The sequence below is a fragment of the Microchirus variegatus genome, assembly GCF_963457635.1.
Source record: "Microchirus variegatus genome assembly, chromosome: 17".
NCBI lineage: Eukaryota > Metazoa > Chordata > Actinopteri > Pleuronectiformes > Soleidae > Microchirus > Microchirus variegatus.
Window position 1 is genome coordinate 12,675,082 of NC_139818.1, and position 20,502 is coordinate 12,695,583.

The 20,502-nt window shown below is 40.4% G+C and overlaps 1 protein-coding gene across 1 annotated transcript in view; it reads right to left on the reverse strand.

The window, feature by feature from the left end:
* LOC310938922 (carbohydrate sulfotransferase 15-like) overlaps positions 1 to 19,075 on the reverse strand; it is a 38,645-nt gene extending 19,570 nt beyond the window's left edge. Inside the window, exon 1 of the mRNA XM_083903556.1 lies at positions 18,880 to 19,075. The gene's annotated coding sequence lies outside the window, so the exon portion shown is untranslated. The remainder of the gene's footprint in view (positions 1 to 18,879) is intronic.
* Between the last annotated feature and the right edge of the window lie 1,427 nt (positions 19,076 to 20,502).

The window sequence follows — 20,502 nt, forward strand, 5'->3', positions numbered from 1 at the left end:
ACAGTGGCATCTACAGTGAAACTTACACCTCTGGTGGAATCTCACAAGTGTTATATTTATTTTAATACCAAGATAATCCACATTGAGCTTGTAACTGCAGAGGTTTACTCTATTTAGTTTTGGCATGTCATTTTCGAGCAGGGACTCCAAAAAGAGGATCAGGGAAGAAGTGGTTAACTGTTGCATTCTTTGTGTTCACCCCGGCCAGACAGTACAGCAGGATTGATTATTTATGATATAAGCTGCATGTGTAAATGGACCGATAATCTTTTTTTCCTTTTTTTGTGTGTGTACTTAATATAAGCACCAGTTGGAAGCCTATTTTTGTTGACCACAATTAAGCCATTTACTGTGGGTGGGAAAAAAATGACTCGGTTTTCCATTACTATCCTCAACGTTAGTCATGGAAGTGCATGAAACTGTTGTGACGTTGTTTTATACACAACTTTGTTCAGTACTTCCTGCGTGACCAGAGCACAGACTGTGTCTGACACAGTCACTGAACTCAAATACATGCTATGTCGCAACCACCGGCTTTCAGCAGTACTTTTACTAAATATCCTCTTTTAAAAATTGAGGTTTTTAGACATTTCCTTGTTTTCAGAATTTTTGAACCAATCTACATTTGTTGGGTTTGATTTCTGTGTCGACACTGTGCAGTGTCATTTTGTCTTCGCCGACTCCAGCGCATCAGCTGATTGTTCTCCGGACGCAGCCGTGACTCATTCTCAAATTGGATATTTTACCAAAAATGCCCAATACAGAGAATGTAATAAACGAAGATCAGAGCAAGTAGCAATGTGCGAACGTGTTGCTCCATAGTGAGTCAAAAGTGGCGCTTTTCTACCGGAAGATATATACACATTGATGAAACGTCAATCGGGCCAATTTTGGTTCGTTTGCTGGTGTGAAAGCGGACCACACTGGAGTCATATGTTACATAATAACAATTGTATTGCATGGTGCGGATCAAATAATCGAACTAGTGGTGTGAAAGCGCCCTAACAATTATTTTCATAATCTAGTAATCGTTGAGTCGTGTTTGTCAAATGTGGAAATGATGTTCTCAAATGTCTTTTTTTCGTCCACAAGCCAAAATGATTGTTTTTATTGATTTCTTTGTTTTATGCAGCAAATCAATTAAGAAAATATTCACATTAAGAAGCTGAAGCAATCAGAAATCTTGTTTTAATAATGAAAAAGACCTCAAACCGATTAATCGATCAAAATAGTTGATGATTATTTTAGTGATCGATTAATAATCGAGCAACTGTTTCAGCTCTAGCCATAATACTACTGATAAAAAAAAAACCAAGGGATTATCCCTGATTTATTGTGCAGGTGTATACAGTAATATGATACTCTTGCCTCCTGATATTGCCAGAAACATTTTAGACTATGCCTGTAAATATGTTTGTGCTTTTTATCAATGACTGTGGTAGATAAAAAAAACATTAGCATGTGTGATGTGGAAGATGCACTAAGCATAATCTTCTGCTTAAGCCTGCCTTCAACAACCTAGAGACAAAAGCAAGCCAGCTTGATACTTTTGCTTCGCCCAGAGACAGGAGGAGAATATAAAAGATGAGCACAAAATGACAGGGTGGACTGAAAAACCATGGGATGAAGAGACTTGAGAGACCTTGAGAATGAAGCCGCACATTTTTTCCTCCATTATTTTGTGTGCAGCTGCCCAGGAGGGTTCTCAGCCGATTTTCAAAAACTGATTTCAACCACTCACTGTCGTTCTGAAGTTGCTGTTTATCATTCAGAAAGAAGCCCTTCCACTCAGTGTTATGAGGGGACCATTTATGGATCCTCTAAAGCAAATAAGCAAACACATGAAGAATAGTGCACACTGCTAATGACTCGGTGTAAGCAGAATATCAGCACTGCCTGCAGACTAGAGCAGTTTCCCATCATGGCTTATTTTCCACAAACGGCTAATGAGCTGACTGTAAAAGCCAAAACGAGCTATAGGGCTGTAAACATGCAATGTCTGTGCTGTATGTTTACTTCTCAGAAAACATCTGCTCGTACTCCCTGCAGTCAGTGACCTCTTAATGTTACCGAAAGACAGGAAGTGGATTGTGGTTGAAGTCCAGAAACAACACAGGATGTTCTCTCAGGGCAAGAGGAGCATGACAGAAGCCGTCAGAGAGAAAAACAAAGGGGGTGTCACTACTGTGTCAGCCAGAGAAAAATGTTTTCCCACCAAGCCACTCACAGTAATTAAAGTTCATCATGGGGCCACTGCCAGGGAGCTGCGGCCATGAAATCAGCCTGACATGTGACGCCGTGGCAACCTTATGATTGGTTGAATAGGGCTGGTGATGTATAGAGCTGATGACACTGACACTGCCCCCTCACTATGAAGGCTATTTTAATTTACCAGGGGATCATTAGATGTGTTACGAGCAGCAGGCATTTCAGTTTAGAGCACAGCCGGACCAAATTGCACCATTTTTAATGAAGATGTCGGTCAAAAACAATAGTGATCTGATTTCAAACTGCACATACCAGAGCCCATTGAAAGGACTGTGTTTGGTCTTGATCTATTTCATCCTGTTCATGAAATAAAAACACTAATGATGTGTTTTCACCAGCTTGACTACCAGCCACTGATTGGTCAGAGTGCCATCACAGCAAGAGACGTCCCACAAGAATCAAGCGGAACAATGCAGTAGATCAGTTGAAAAGACTCCTCGTCTGTGACACATGTCTAAAACAAAGTCCACCGCTATTTCATGCAGCCGTGCAGTGATGTCTCCACCCGCGTTGAGTAGGTACTTTTTTGTAGTGGAAACGCAACCTGGAAAAGGGCCATAAGAAAACTTGCCTCTGCACGCATTGTAGGATTTTAACCTTCAAATAATGTCTCCAAGATTATTTTGATGGGACATGAAATAATTCTAATCCTAGCAATGGCTAAGGAGTACAAGAGAAACATCTGGGAATAGGATTGCATTGTGCTACATGTCTAGAGTTTACCACAGAGCCCTGATTTAAAGTAAGCTTAATCAAAGTGCAATGACCTGTGATGTCACTTCCTGTCATATTCAGCCATATCCATATTTCCACTAGCATAAATCACAACACAAGCACAACACAAATCATTTCATCTCCAAGAAATACCGAAGCATCTCACTTCCAAGAGACCAGGACCTGGCCGTGACCTTAACAAGGTGCTGCCGGGTCAAATTATCAACACAGCCTTGGAGAAACTCACAGCATTTAAGGATAAATACGTTGCACGTGGCATGTGGTGCTCCCTAAAACTTTCTGTTTGTAGCAACAGAGAGAGAAGAGCAAGCATTCTGAAGCCCGTGACAAGCTCATGTAAGGGTGTTGGGGGGGGGGGGGAATGGAGGCCTTTTCAAACAATTGACTTTAGAAGTGGAAATGTTGCGAACATGGCTGCTCCTAACAGACATCACAGAATAAAGTTAAAATGGGATACAAGTTCATTCTCTCAGACAAGAGCCCACACACTTTACATCAAATTATGAATAAGCCATGGCAATAGAGCTGAAACGATGAATCGATTATTAATTTAATCGTCAACTATTTTGATAATCGATAATCGGTTTTAAGCTTTTTTCATGATTAAAACAAGATTTCTGATTGTTTTAGCTTCTTAAATGGGAATATTTTCTTCGTTTCTTTACTCTACAATCATTAAAACTGAATAATTTTGGTTTGTGGACAAAAACAAGACATTCAAGAACATCGTAATTTCCAGGCTTGATGAACACTGATCAACGTTTTTTAACATTTTCTGACATTTTCTGTGATCGTGGCACTTTGATTTGTGCGTCTCCATGTCATCTTTTTCTGTCAGCGGTCAGATGTTTGTGTCTCTTGATGTTGATATGAATCCGTCTCGCTGAAAGATGGTGAAAGATGGCAGAGAGAGAGGAGACTTACAGACTGCTGACTGACAGAGAGGGAAAACTGCCAAGTGGATGAGAAGTGGTGATCTACCACTCATTCGTGGAGAGCTGTGAAGTGGAACTGGATGTTTTGTCGATTTATTAAAGTTGTATCGCCAATAGTGTGCAACGCTCGCTGTACCACTGAGCTATATTTGCCATGCTTAACCGATTCAATAGGTTATAAAGGAAAAGCAAAAGTTGGAAATACATCCATCAAAATGTGATCAAAGTCCCATCTACTTTCCCATCTGATTGAGAATCTGGTTTAATGAAGCTGTAATGAATGCTCTTACGTCCTGACTGCATCTTCAAACGCCCAACACACGAGATTTGGTGTTTTATCTTTATCCTACTGTCGGATTACATGACTTCTGAAGTCCCAGTTATTCGGCTAAAGCGCTAAAGACTTTGTAAACTGAGAAAAAGGACGTTTCTGAAATGCTGTTTTAATTGGATACATTTACCTCAAAAGCTTGCACACTAAGCTGACACATTAACTGTTATTCTTTATATGTTGAAGTCTGAGTTTCCAATAATTTACAATGTCCAACACGTTTGTTCATTAGGCCTCATGTCTTTTGTCGAGTAAACACAATGACAGGTCATAAAATGGAAAAAAAAAATCTTCCCTGAATCATATCGTAGCCCTTGTATCTAGACGAGAACTGCAACTAACGACTATTTTCATAATCGATAAATCTGTCGACTATTTCCAAAAAATGTCTGAAAACGTTAAAAAGTGTTGATCAGCGTTGGTCAAATCTGTAAACGATGATGTCCCTCGAATGTCCTGTTTTGTCCACAGTTTAAATTATTTCTTTGTGTATATGGAGCAAATAAACTAGAAAATATTCACATAAGAAGCTAAAACAAACAGAAATCTTGTTTTAATCATGAAAAAAGCTTAGTTGACGATTTATCTAGTAATCGATTAATCACATAATTGTTTTAGCTCTAATCTAGATACACATCAAAATGCAATAGAGAGATGTACACCCTTGTTTTTAGTTATTCTGACCTCTTCCTTTGGACATAGGCCTTTTCGTTTGCCCAGCAAACCAACACCTGCTCCTGCTCAACTCCTCTCTCTTAACAAAATCTGACAGGCAGTCTCTCTACGAGCGATCTTTTGGATAAAAAGCAGACCAATGTGTCCCCCACAGGGGGAGGCAGTTGTAATTAATCCAATGGGAATGTAAACTGATGCATGCAGTGGAATGCCTGTGAGCTCACGGGGAAAAAAACCATGACGAGAGAAAAATAAGATCACAGTAAAATACTGTTTTTAAAAAATGTCTTTCTCTTCTCTTTGGTTTAATTATAATAAGAAAAATGTTGTAGGTGGGAACCTTACATTTAAAACACTGTTGCAGCATACATGTACTTTTCCATCGACGCACTGTTTCCCACTGCTCTGGAGATTTATCGGACATATTTGTAAACAAACCCTGTTCTCGGTCTTCTGGAGTCACTCTGCATTTTAACTTGGTGAACCGCTACTTACTTGATGGCACATCTGTGCAACGTATAAATACACTGGATATATTTGCAAACACTCGATGGCACTATAATGAGAGCCAATCAAGACAAGAAACTCTGAATATTTGTTCCCTTCAAAAACTACAGCTCATGGATGTCGGACAAAGATGTTGTTGCTATAAAAAAAATAGTAAACCGAGCAAGAAACAATTAATCAATTATTAATCGTTGACCAAATTAATGATCAACTATTTTTGATAATCTGTTTGAAGCTTTATTCATGATTAAAACAAGATTTCTGTTTGTTTTAGCTTCTTGAATGTGAATATTTTCTTTGTTTCTTTGCTCCACATAAAGAAATGATTCAAACTGAATCATTTTGGTTTGTGGACAAAACGAGACTTTCGAGAACATCGTCGTTTCCAGGTTTGACAAACACTGATCAACGTTTTTTAACATGTTCTGACATTTTATGGACCGAACGATTCATCGTTTAATCAAGAAAATAATCAACAGATTAATCAATTACGCAAAATAATCGTTAGATGCAGCTCTACAATCCAGTCTGTCAATAATTATCTCAATAAATGTGCGATAATTCATTATTTAGTTTTGCCCCTGGGTGAAATGTGAAGTAAGCTATTAATTGTGCTGTTAATCTTCTTTATGAGCATAGAACACTTAAACCAGTTATTTATCTCAGTGTGTTTTCAACTGCAAGGCATTTATTGGCTGTCGTTTGCCAAACTACTGTTAGGTGATCATCTTGCATCTGTGAGGCAAGGCTTCCAAATGTTTTTGACTTATGACTAGAGGTGAGACAAAACAAACACTGGAATTTAGGAATTATTCAAGGAAAGTGCAAACAAATGTTACAAATATTTAAGTGTGAGAAGTTAATTGGTCTCAAAGAAACTCATTATTCTCATGTCCTGCCACTCTCTTTCGGCCACTAAATAATCCATCCGTATGTTGTACATAAGCTCTGGGAGAAAGTTTTGCGGCTACGCATTGCGGCTTCTTCTTCTACCGCATAGCAGAAGTGAGATCGGCACCTGTCTTCGTAAATACAGCCAAAGATCACGGTTTAGTTCTTCTGCAATGCGTTTTTTCCTTGTCCATCTTCATTCAATGATGCATTAATAAATTAATAATAACAGTAACAAGCCTACGCAGGAGCGGCTACATATGCAGTACAGTAGCCATGTGTTTCTCTTTGACGCACAGCTGATTGGTAAAAAAAACAACAAAAGCACTCGATGTGGTATCACCATACTCCCAACTTGGAATCTGTTCACAGTGAAACAACCCACATTCAAATACAGAGTTTACGGTTTTAAGACCTCCGATAATGTGATTTGAAGGCTGGGGTGATTTAATTTTTTATAAACAAAGCTATCCAGTTGATTGCGGTGCTGCCTCAAAAACTTCTTACTTGGTATTTATTGGTGGCCTGGAGTCACAACACGTCTCAATATGTTCCACATTTTGGGAGCAACTGCTGAGTCAATATATGACAGAATATAACAGTCAGTAGAACATCTCTGATGTCCTGACCATCATATCACCAGCAACTGACGCATTCAAATCTAAAAGGACACATCAAACTCGCTGTCCATGTGTCCCACAGACCTGTCCAAAATTATGGTGGACTCAGACAAATTTATTGTATGTTATGAACACATTATTATTAGTATTATCATCAAGATGAGCATATACATGTATAACCAAAACTTTTTAAATTCTGCCCCACCCATGACCAAAAAATCCCTATGGGAAACACCGTAAATATATATAATATTGATTGTTTTAGCTTCTTAAATGTGAATGTTTTCTGGTTTCTTTGCTCCACAGAACAAAAAATGACTAAAAGTGAATAACTTTGGTTTGTGGACAAAGCAAGACATCCGAGAACATCATCTGTTCCAGATTTGACAAACACTGATCAACATTTTCTGAAATTTTTTGGACCAAACGATTACTCGATTGATCGAGGACATAATCGACAGATTAATCGATGATGAAAATAATCGTTAATTGCAGCTCTAATTTTATGGGGACCCATTTAAATCACCACAAGTGGGACTTGCTACAATGAAAACCTGTCGACATCACCATATCAGGATCCACTATATGACCGATGAAAAACATTTTAAGTTCTGTGCTCATGTAGTTTATCTAACCTGTATGAAGTAAGGGTAAAAAAAAATACATCATCAAGTGAAGAAATGATAGTTGTCGAGCAGAGTTAGGATTTCACCTCACAGCATGTAGTTAAAATATGTAATTGTGACTGAGTATTCCGTGGCTCCAGCTCGGGAGCTTAAATTAAATCATAACTTTGTTGTTTACCATCTGTCACACTTAAGCTCAATTAACAAACACATTTCTGCTTGTTAGCAGCCAACTGTGTCACTATATAAAATTAGATGCTACACGTCACCACGACTTGGCTCGCCGCAAAGATTTTGTGAGAGATTTGTCATGTGTAAAGGATTTAAAGTGCTTCATTTATCACTACTGAATAATAGGAGCCTTGGGATTTGTCATGTAGCATTGTTCTCACCAAAGAAGAATTTTATTTATATCCCTGTCTAGCTGGACAGACGAAAAGGGTGATCCTGACTCGAAGCTGAAATCCCCTCAGATTCATTGGACCATCAAGTAAGGAAACTGTAAGGCACTCGTTTGTTTAATGAAGCTTGAATTCAACTTTTATTCAATCAAATAAACTTGTTTGTCATCAGGCAACGAAAGATGGAGGAAAGTGTCGGCTCCATTTTTAAACGTTTTCACAAGTAACTCCAGTTAGCTACTTGTTCAAAAATAAATCGGCATAAGAAAGTTAAGTTTCTAACATGACCTCAGTCTGAGTACACAAAACCCGCAGTTGTGAGAATTCCTGGAATAACTTGGCAAAGTCAGATAGATTTTCTTAGGAGACGGTTGGCACCCAGGAAAGCGCCGTCTCCACAAGTAAGCAATGTTATTAAAGGCGACGCTTCTGCACCTGCGACTTCTGTCGCTGAGATAATGAGTTGAGGCTCCAGAGGCTTTGATGTTTTCAGAGCAGCTTTGCCTCTTACTCCCTGCTTCGTACTGTTCTGCAGGAGATGTGTAGTAATCTTGTGCAGAGGTCTTTCACACCTAGTTAACAGTTGGAGTTTTATCTGCGACTGTGCTGAACCTCCTGACAGATACAGATATGTGCATGTGGATTGAGTGTGGGCCTGTGACCGCTGTGAAATGTGTGAACTGACCAAACATGGACTACCAGCAAGTCGCTTGGCTTAGTGCTTACCACTTGAGAGTGAGCCTGATGGACACAGTTTCAGGAAGGCTGCTCGAGCACATCCCAGAGGATCCATAATATTAACTAAGCATGTGGATTTTTTTTATGTATAAGATACTTTTTCGTCTCCCTGCTACATCATACATGTGACTCCACAATAATGAAGGCTTGGACAAACTGTCCAGGCTTAACACACAGGCAGGCAGGTTAATTCCCCCAAATAAGGCTCAGAATAAAGAAATATCCACTTAATATGGAGGATTAAATGCACGGTATCTTAATTTTTAAGACTGCCAATATGTCGCGAGGGATTACTTGCACCGGAATTAGAGTGACAGGTAAATTACAATAATATACTGATATGCTTTGCAAAAAGTTAAATCACAATTCTACTTGCTTGACCACTTCTTGATAAATGGAGGGAAATGCTAAGGTGTTTCTAACTAAAACAGCACATCTATCTTGTCATGTGGAAAACGTCCCTAGTTCACCAAAAGGTTCCCCGTGGCAGCGGCTGCCTGCACAGATATGAAACTCCAGCTCCAAATTAACTTCTCGGGGATTAACTCACAAAACGATAGGTGCAGCGACAAGAATAACTTCGACAAATTCCTTGAACACTTGGCCATGCAGGTCTGAGTGTGTCTCTTTACTGCGAAAATACAAACAGCCCTGCAGATGCGCCTAACGCACTGGCTGCACATTTCAAGGCTGACTGGTAAACGGAACTCGATGTTGACCTTTGAACTGGAACAGACGTACAGCTAAGTGGCAAATGCGTGCGAGTTTGTTGTTTACTGGAGTTGTTGTTCGGGTTGAATGATCCTCGGGGCTGCTGCTTGCACTTAAATCACAACCTTAACCACACATGCACTTAAATTCCTCAGAAGACAGCGTAACGGAGATTGTCTGCAGTTCAGTGATGAGACGCGAACTGTGTGAAACATCAATCGCTCTCAGTGGTTTGCTGGGCATGCGGAAAAACACAACAAAATGCCAGTGATGCTGCGAGTTGCTTCTTTAAAAGGAGTAATTGTGGACCCTCTCAGGTCCATGCTGAGTGACATCTGGAGGCCAGATACTAGAGTTGCACACAACCACTAATACTGGGTCTTTCTGCTAACCTAACCTTAAATAATAACCCGTAACTAAAGGACTCCCAACGCGGCACATTAAAGCACACAGTGGCGGTGTAAATATAGATTTTAAGTCATATGCTCACATGCAGAATCATGAATATATTTTTAGTAATACACAATAACAACAATTCTACTGTTAAACCATGTGATACAGTTGTTTTGATGGGTTGCTCTGCAAATTCATGTCAACTGCTGTACACACAGTGGAATGAAATGTTGGGGTCAAAATCATGTTGTATGACCTTGTACGACTTACTGCAACTTGGCTGGTTGGAGAATCCTTATGGTCTTGGGCCGTTTATCGATCAATAATTCCATAATAATCTTTTTAGCGTGAGGTAAATCAAGTAATCCGAGAGAGAACAAGATCTCTGTTGGCAAATCTGGTTCATGGTGAGAGACTTTGATTCACAGGATAGTTCAGAGAGAGATGGTGCTCCTATTGGCTGTTGTACTTAGCAGCTGCATGCTCCGGCATTAGCAACAGCTGTGTATGCTAAGTAGTAACCTAAAATAGCAAAAAAAAACAAAAAAAACCACCACACATACAATTAAATGTGTATGTGTGGTGTGTATGTTTTCCTCAGTTTATCTGTTGCATATGAAGCGTGTGCATCTGTCCGTGTTTATCTGGTGAGAGGAGCTTGGAACAGAGAGCCTCAATCAAAGACATTAGTATTTAAGGACGGGAGTTAAAACGCAACGGTCAACAGTTTTTCCCCGTGATCCTGCCTCTTACAGCATTAACTGTAGCAGCTTTAAATCCTAGCATACCCATGGATGTGCAGTCAACTATCACTGGATTACACTGATGGTGGTAATAAAGGCTTTGTTTCCCGAGCAACAACTGCTGTGAGAACACTTTTTTACTCACTCAAACTTTGTCAATGTTCAAGAGGTATGCGTTGAGAAAGTATCAGTGCCACTGAGGCATGACTCTGGATGAAGTATGAATGTTGACACAAATTGTGGAATGAGCGTGTTAATGGTTGAAAGGACCTTCATTGCCTTTCACATCACAAAGCATTTTGTTCTCGCCCCGCTCTACTTCAAATTCAAATCTGTCACAGCCCCCCTGGACACATACCTCACAGTCTGAAAATCTCTGCTTTAAACCAATCAGCCCTGTCAATAAATGTCATGCAAAAGTTAATCTTACATTTTCACTTTTAATTTCAATAAGAAGAGATTCACAGGGTAAATGGAGATATGCACATAATGGTAAAAGTGCAGTGTGCTCTCTGCTTAAATAAAAATGAAACCCACACCAGTAGTCGCTGCGTAAGGAGGTTGTTCTCGTTCACCATCTATTTGCCACAACTGGGTGCAGATGGTGAGGGAAATAAAAGCTGGTTTGGTCCCCACATGTCATTAATACAAGCAATGACCCTCAGCTTGGCAGCAGCAGCGCACAGCAACTCTGGGACGCCAGATTTACCTTCTTACTCATCACCTCAAAGTCCCAGCATCATGTGCACATTACACACACACACACAGGCTCAGTCTCACACGTTCATGAAAACCTTTTATTCTTTCAAAAGAAAACCCTTAATTTTCCATTGATTGTTTTTTTTCCACCCTGTGTTATGGCTTCTCACTGTAGCTGTGTGGGACCATTACATATTGAATTGTAATTTTGAGACACCATTTTTAAAAAAACGTCTCCATTACAGCATGCTCCCTAAAATGACTCCACCCTTAGTTTACTAGAGGCAAGAACAATAGAGAAGGGAACTTTGCAAGTCATTCACAAGATAAAGCAGATTAATGTCTGTTGCCATGTAGGCTTTATCAGGAGACAGTCATTAATCTCAAGGATAAATAGCCTTAGACCACTGCCTCAGACAGACGGCATCTTCAGGAGTGGTTGCTCCTCCTCAGCCACATAAATCCTGCCCGGTGATCCACCACTCCTATCAGGAATATATACCATAACTTCATTGGAGGATCAATCTATCACTAGACCCTTGAATGCACCATTATTTTCAAAGTCCTGCTGTCAAGTTTCCCACACTCCTGCAGAGCAGTAAAGCAGACACATGCCGTCCTCTCTATAGATCACTCACTCGTTTTAGATGTGAGCTGCGCACACAAAAAAATATATAAATATTGAAATATAATATGAAATATTCAAATGATGGGGGTGAGTGATGACAGGCGTGAAGCTTAAGATGGCATCTTCAAGGGCTGCCGTGCTTTGAGAGGATGCTGAATAGCCTCCGATTAACTTTTTCAAGATAGAGATGCAGAACAAAATGACAGCTGACCGGATAGTCTGTTTATATTGAGGCAAAACACTCTTAAACTGTAAAGTGTACAGTGGTTACTGGAGGAAAAACAGCTAATCGAGCGGCACATTTTGAAAGCTTTGTCTAACTGTAGCGTGCAACTTTTAAATCTAAACAGAGGCCTGTTGAATTCGAACCATTGTCAACTTCAACAAGTTCACACATTGCTGATTAAACCCAAAGGCTACACATGACTCTTGCGAGATTGGCTCGTGAAAAGAGAAACAAGAGCCCATGAAAAGTTTCAGATGTGAATAAAAAACTTTATTTGAAGGGATAAACACATCTTGAGAATATAAACACCACCAGCAGCACACGTTACACATTGCAGCCTTAAAGCACCAATGAATAGTTATTCTATCTGACAATTATTACCATTTACAACTGAATTTATGGACGCCTGTTGTTTGTTAGAGCATCAACATGTAGTAGGTCAAACAAAAGAAGAGTCTCTTCTCAATGGAGTCTCGAAAGGGGGACATGCTTTTTTGGAATGTGAGCTGACCTTGTCTTGTGCAAATGTTGCCCGTGCTGTGTTGAGGGTCCATATGGACAGCCTGTGTCCCCTGGGCCCCAGAGGAGCACCGGCAGGCTGCACACGCAGTGGCCCCTGATGTACGCTCGACACTGTGCTTCCTGCTGCAGTGACTAAAATAAAAGACCCCTGAAAGATAGGTCACATGCTTCATTTGAGAAACACAGACTGCTGCTTCAGGCTCTTAGGGTTGCAAGACGGAGATGAATCCCAAAGAAGGAGAAAAAATGTGTCAGAGTTATCAGAGCAGAGCCAGAGTCTGTAAGTCACTGGGAGGAAGGAACGCGGGTTGTCTAAATAACTGGTCAAGAGTTTTGTTGTGGGGGTGAGATATGGGAGAGTCAGTTGCTCTGTTTGGTGCAAAATGTCCCAGACGTCTGTCTGGGACAGCTGGCAAAGAGTCAGGTCGAGTTGCACAATGTTTACCACCTCTGATAAATAATAATTCAGTCAGAGCCTTGTCGGGGAATAAATCTCGATGCAAAGCAGTACGTTTCCTATGATTTATGGTGATCTCCTTTTTTGGAAATAAATACTGGGTGAACAAACAAGAGCACCAGCATGTGGAATCTCTGTGACATTAAGTACATGATGGCAAGAACAATTCAAATGAAAGTCCTAATCTTCCACTCCCGTGTACAATGAGCACTGTGCATGTTCTTGCAAATTACACCGATCTAACACAGGAAAAAGGCAAATACGTCAAATAATACCAGCTGATTCTCAAGCAAAGCCAATCTTGTTTCATTTGAACTGGCACTAATCCAGTCTGTGGATCAACATTTGCCCAAATATGGGAATGTGTTTTTATCACAGGCGGTATTTTATGAACTTAAATCCGTGAATTTGAAAAGGGCGACAGGCCTTGTGTTTGTTTGCTGCCAAAAATTCTCCCCCAGTTTTCATGATAAAGTAGGAGAGAAAATTTAAAAAGTGAAAATCTTTCCCCTGGAGAAAATTTCCAACAAAGATTTCAACACAGACTAAACATTATCTCCTTTGCCTGTGTTGCAACAACTGAGAATCTGCAGCTGCTCGACAAACTGAAAGAGACCTTATCAGTGGAATCGCTCATAAAAGCCAATGATGAAAAAGCAGCACTTCCTGCTAACACTGAACTTGAACATGCAATCAGTGTCTGCTTGACAACATCCTTCTCAGAGTTCACCCTCTTTCTGCATGCACACTTATGTTGAGCAGTCGTTTGTGTGCAGATTCAAAGATGTGTGTCGGCCTGATTTATTGTTTATGTACTTTAAGTCCTTTTAAATTAATCCTTCATCAGGCGTCTATAAAGAACCGAGTTAATGCTGCATCTATATCAAGCACAATCAGCCGGAAATATTATAGCTCAACCTATCTGAGACGGAGTGATTCATCAAAGTGCCTCAGTCGCTCCGCAGAAATGTGCGATGGGGGAGATGATGTGAGCTCAAAACACGACGGCGTGTGTGCGAGGGGCTGTGTACGCTTACACCCAGTCGTGTCATTTAAATCATTCTAATCATGCGTCCCACTCGCTGCATAATAATATATCGCAGTGTGAAAGAGGATCCCCACCACTTAAATGACACCTACATTGCAGCTTCCCACACGCGCTCTCTGTCAACTTGCAAGCAAACAGCTACACTAAGCCAGCACACACAGACACAGTGTGTGCCTGCCGAACCATGACAGTAATGCGCAACTTTGTGCTCTTAAACGGCTGCAAGTAATAATTGTTTTAGCGGTAGTTTCCTTTTCGGGTGGTTAAATATATTGCGCGTAAATTCCCACTAATTAATCCATCCATCCATTTTCTACCGTTTTATCCTCCACAGGAAGGTCAACGGGGAGGGGTGTGCCAATCTCAGCTGACATAGGGCGATAGGCGGGGTCACGCCCTGGACAGTTCAGCAGTCCATCACAGGGTCGCATGTAGAGACCAACAACCACTCACTCTCACACCTACGGTCAATTTAGAGTGACCAATTTACCTAATCCCCATATCGCATGTTTTTGGACTGTGGGAGGAAGCCGGAGATTAATTAATTAACTCCTGACAAAATTCCCACCACCTCTGCACTGCTATGATAATCTGATCTGATACCCTCTTTTAGCTCTCAGTCCGATAGTGGAGTGTCGTTTGTGAACGAGCCGCCTCTGAGAGCTGGTTCTTTGTAGCGAACGAGAAGAGCTGACTCGAATGCGTGACGCGCTGTGCCAATCTCAGCCGACATGGGGCGAAAGGCAGGGTCACACCCTGGGCAGATTGTCAGTCTATCGTTTCTGTTATTTCAAGATATCGCAAATGGTCCAGGAGTTACGGTAATGAGACGCATGCCAAATCTTGTCCGGTAAAAGAAGGGTTACAATTAGGGATGAGCATTCAATTAAAATTTTATTAATCGATCGTGGGGGAGAATTAATGATCGATTATCGATCCAAGTGAGACTCAGTGAAGATACTGATCCCAATTACATGGCTCTGATATGGAGGGGGTCAAATCAGATATGGGGTCAATTCCAATTCCTATCTTAACCCTCAAGCTCAACCCTTAATCTTAACTGGCCCTCAAAACCAAGTGTTGAGGGTTTTTTTGTCACTTAGAAATGGGACACCCCTTAAATGCAGATACGTCTTCAGACTGTGGGGGGCAGAATAACGTGAAAGCTGCGTCCAGTCTGTCGACTCAAAAAAAGAAGAAGAAGAACACATTTACGTCACGATTATTTATTTATTATTTTATTTCAGTCAAGTTATTAGGTTGTCAGTTAGTTATAAGATGATACTCATACAAATACCACAACCACGTAACGATTGCGTGTGCGTGTGCGCGCCGGCTATTGACAAAAGATCGTAAAATAAAAATAAATGTTACGCAACAATGACGTCAGTAATCCATTATATGGGCCTAAACTAAAATAATACAATGGTTTTCATAATTTTTATATCTCTATTAACAAAGAAAATACTTAATTTGTATCGCACTCGCTTTGCTGCTTTCGAAATATTGAGGGCGATACAGCCCTTAAACTCGCCCCTCAACTTAAATTTTCTGAGAATAGGGACAGCACTTGCACTATAGCGGGAGTGCACATTTTTGAGATTGAGGGTTAAGCAAGGAATTGGAATTCACCCATGGTCTGCACACCCTTAAACAAAAGTGAGTAACTTTCAAATATAAACAGACACCCGTTATATTGAAGCCACTGTCAAAAAGAGTTCATAGCGGTGTTGAGATCTCATTTAATCCAGCTACAATAATCCTGTGCAAGTAATTCAATTTATGTCAAGACAAATGGAGGCAACGGCAGCACTGTGCGATGAAAGCCAGATGGTAAACACAAAGAAGGATGAAAAAACGTGATTTTTTAAAAAAAATTCTACTGCTCAGAAAACCCTGTCAGACAGTTTGGCATGACCAAGCCCAATTTCAGCTTTACATGTCACATAAATCCTTCACCAGGCAGCGTGTTGGAAAGAAAGACTTCCATCCCTGGCATTGTGACCAAAACAATGATTAGAGTAGGTGGTAAACGCATCAGCACAAAGACTAATATATTAGTATTAGTGGATGCTCTTTGTTGTGATATTAAGATCTAATATTATTAAGGCCAGAGCCATCCCTGCTTCAGCTTTCTCCTCACTTCTTTTTCCTATGACCGTGATAATGAAGCCACCACGTGCTTAATTGAAAACTCAGGTACATGTAATTAAAAGGCATTGTATTGCTCTGCAGTCTGCACATTGACTTATTCAAGTTGAATGTGAAGAGGAGATGGGACTGGGAGGTTAGAGTGATTTCACCCCGAGGCCACGTCTCAGCGATTATCCCAAAGCTGTCAGCCCTCACATGATCCCTGTTTCAGCAGCTGCAGCACTGAGGATGCTTAAGTGTTGGGATGCAACAGAGTCTGTATTGAGGAAGGCTTCTAATGTAAAGTGTTATGGAAGAGGGATGTTGTGTGTGTGTGTGTGAGGAGTTTAGGTTGCAGATGCTTTGATGGCTCCACAGATCCTGAACAAACCAATATCTCATTAGCTGTGTTCAGATTGCTAGACAGAATGAATCAGATTTAACTTGGTCTGATTTTTTTTCTTTCTTCCAGGGCTCTGGCCACAAAAAATCCAATCACCAATTCCGATTTTCGAATAATATTTGTGTCACTTTAATATGAGTTTCTCGACCAGATGTAGCACCTATCTAGAACATGTGACGTTTCTGAGAGCGGTCATATTTGATTTTATTAGAATTCCTATAGCTTTTATATAAGCGCAGGCGTCACCTATGATTCTATGATTTGCATCACAGAAGCAGCCTGTACAACGACAGTAAATCATAACCAACCCACCTGCATATGTTGTGTTGGCAACAACGTAAACGTACACACATGTCGCTCAGCTATCAAACACAGACGGATGAAAACCCCTCCAAACAACCGCCTCGTCAATACTCCGTGTTAAACCTATCCATCTCTCAAGAAAAAGATCTCAGCAACTCAGAAGACTTTACTTTTTATGATGCACTGTAATCATCACACTTCTCTGCAACAGTGTGCAGAGAAGTTGTTAAATCCGATATTTAAATCTAATTTGATTCCCATTGTAATCACCTTCAAATATGATTTCATTTGTTTCTGAAATCTGAATATTAGGACGCAGTATTAGGGACAAACTGAAGAGGAAAAGTTGTAATATTTGACCAATACCAGCCATTTCCTCCTCCAGTCCACAAAAGAGAGTCTGTGTGATTCTTTCTTCCAAAGTATTTCTTTATTTGTGGATATAACGTCACAAAATGCTCGAAAGATTACGCCTTTAATCGCATAATATTCCAACTTTATTTGCGTAATATTCAGACTTTATTCTCGAAAGATTACGACATTATCCTCGATAGATTGCGACTCTATTCTCAAAAGAGTACAACTTTAATTTTATAGATTGCGACTTTATCCTCAAAATATTACGACTTTATTCTCATAATATTACGACTTTATTCTCGAAAGATTACGACTTTATTCTTGATAGATTGCAACTTAATTCTCAAAATATTACACATTTATTTCAATCGATTGCGACTTTATTCTCAAAATATTACGACTTTATTCTCGGAACATTACAATTTTATCTTGGAACATTACGACTTAATTCTCATAATATTATAACTTTATATTACGGCTTTATTCTCATAAAATTACAACTTTATTTTCATAAGATTACGACTTTATTCTCGAAAGATTACAACTTTATTTTCATAAGATTACGACTTTATTCTCGAAAGATTACGACTTTATTCTTGGAAAATGACACCTTTACTCTCATAATATTATGAATTTATTCTCGAAAGATTAAGACTTTAGTTTTGATAGATCACGACTTTATCCTAAAAATATTCCGACTTTTTTCTTGAGATTCTTGAGACTTTATTCTCATCATATTATGGATTTTTTTTTTCTGACAGTCTGAGCAGGGTCTGGTGTCTCAGGTAGAGGACAAAGAGAAAGAGAGGACCACTCCATCCCTTCTGAGGCTGCTCCTGCTCCTATTGGCCAGCAGAAAATCCTTTTGTTTTGACTCTCACGGTTCAAGAACCACAACAACCCCAACAACCGCAGCTCGTGTCTCTCATGAGTGGGAAACCAGACATCCACGCGCAGGGACAAAGAAAAAGAAAAATCCCCGCATACGATCTGGTTACTGTTGAGAATAAATGCAATCCTTTTCAGATTTACGATAATAATGGACGCGTTATTTGATGCGGGACGTCACAAGCGGTGCGTGTTCTAAACAGAGCATCGGTGTCTCTCGCGCTTACATGCGAGGAAAACTGAGTCAACTCGTGGGCTGTGGATGAGAGAGAGTGAGCCATTCATTCTGTGCACGGGCAGCGGGAGCAGCTCCGCTCAAAGGAGCCCGTTATGTTGGCGGCGTCTGCGCTTTTATACAGGCAGAGCACACACACACACACACACACACACACACAGTCTAATCACACAAAAAAACTTTTCCATTTCTGTGCCCACTCGCTCCACGCACCGATGGCACGAACTTCAGCGACACAGAGACGGGCGCACAGTCAGTATAAGATTGTCCATCATTTAAAAAAAATAAATAATAATAATAATGATGATAATGATGATAAAGCACGCACAGAAATCAAACCGTGTATATTTAAGTGAAGAAAAATCACACATGGAACGCGTGGAAATACAACAAAAATAAAACCTACCACGAGTCTTCACTGTCGGTGCCGGCTGCGCTCGCACGACCACCCGCATCCGGCAACTTCTCACCGTGTTTCCATCCCCGTCGCCGCCGCCGCTCACTGACCAGTGGGCACTTGTAAATCCGTGTATTTATCACTGCTTTATGTACAAGTAACTGTGGATTCTACGTGCGCTTTAAGTTGTGCGCTCTGCTCTGTTACAGCTTCTGCCTCTCTCTCTCTCTCTCTCAAGCTCCCGATGTGACGAGTGGGAGTCAGACTCTCTCTCTCTCTCTCTCTCTCTCTCTCTCTCTCTCTCTCTCTCTCTCTGGGGTGCTAATGTTGAGGGTGAGGAGGTCTGTCTATATGAGACTACAGGCTATTTATATATGCCCCCTAATCAAGTGGGTAATAAACGCCTTTAAAGGGCCAGTTCATTCTAATTATAATATTTTTTCTTTAAAAAAAAAAAAAAAAAAAAAATCCTCTACTTCAGATTTTTAGATCTAATGTATCAGGTTGTAGATTTCTGACTCAGTCTAACAGAATTTAATTTGTGGCTCGTAATGTAATCCTACAGTGAAATCATCATCTGAAAACAACATTATCTCAGGCTACGTTTACACTAGCACGGGTATTTTTAAAAAGGGCGACTTTCCCCTGCGTTTACACACAAACGGCGAAAACAATTTTGGAAAACTCAGTTTTCGCGTTTGCATGTAAATGGAGAAAGAGTTTAAGGGCAATCTACGCTCCAAAAATGCGACCTTTTTACATTTGGTTATGATCATTTTTACATGTTTGCATTTGCAAATACAGCTCCTATATTACATAGAGGAGCAGAGACGTATCAGGGCTCGGAGGTGAGCCAGACCGCGTCACCGTCGGCATCGCCGGTTTTGGGTCCGACCTTGGCAGACTGAGAATGAGGTTATTAATGAGGTCCCGGAGGAGTGGCGTGAGAATTTTAGAATTCATTGCTGCTGTCACTCTGTCACTTGAATAGTTAAGTTCATATATCGAGGGTGAGAGGTCAGTCGTCGTTGTTGTTGTCGTTGAGGATTCTGATTGGCTTGTATGGTTTTCTCCTTCTTCCTACACTGCCGCCCACAGGCTTGGCGTAGTTATGATGGTTTTCGACAGCATATTTATGCGGGTTAGTATAAACAGAAACTTTTTGGTAGGAAAGTTATTTAGAATTTAGAAAGTTATTTTGGAAAAAACGGAGGGAAGAAAATATCCGTTTATAAAAATATCCAGCTGGTGTAAATGTAGCCTCAGTACGAGAAGTAAAGGGTTTTATACTTAACCCCTATGCACTCAGGATTAGTATTTCCTGGGGCTCTCTCTTGGGATATGTAATACTTGTGGAAGGTATCTGTGATCATCCATGTGTCCATCATTTCTAAAGTAAAAATGATATAAAATATTGTGATATAAAGGGATCAGGTGTTTTCTTTGCACCTTTTCTCTACCTCTTTTAAAGACGATTGGAGGCTGCCTTGGGAGGTTTTGAAAGCCTTTTGAGTGCAAGGGTTAACTTTGTACTGCATATAACAGGATAGAGTACCAAGCTAGGGTCAGCCAAAAGACCAAAATCCAGAAAATTATGAGACTCGGAGCCAGCCAGGCGCTCCAGTGCACTCC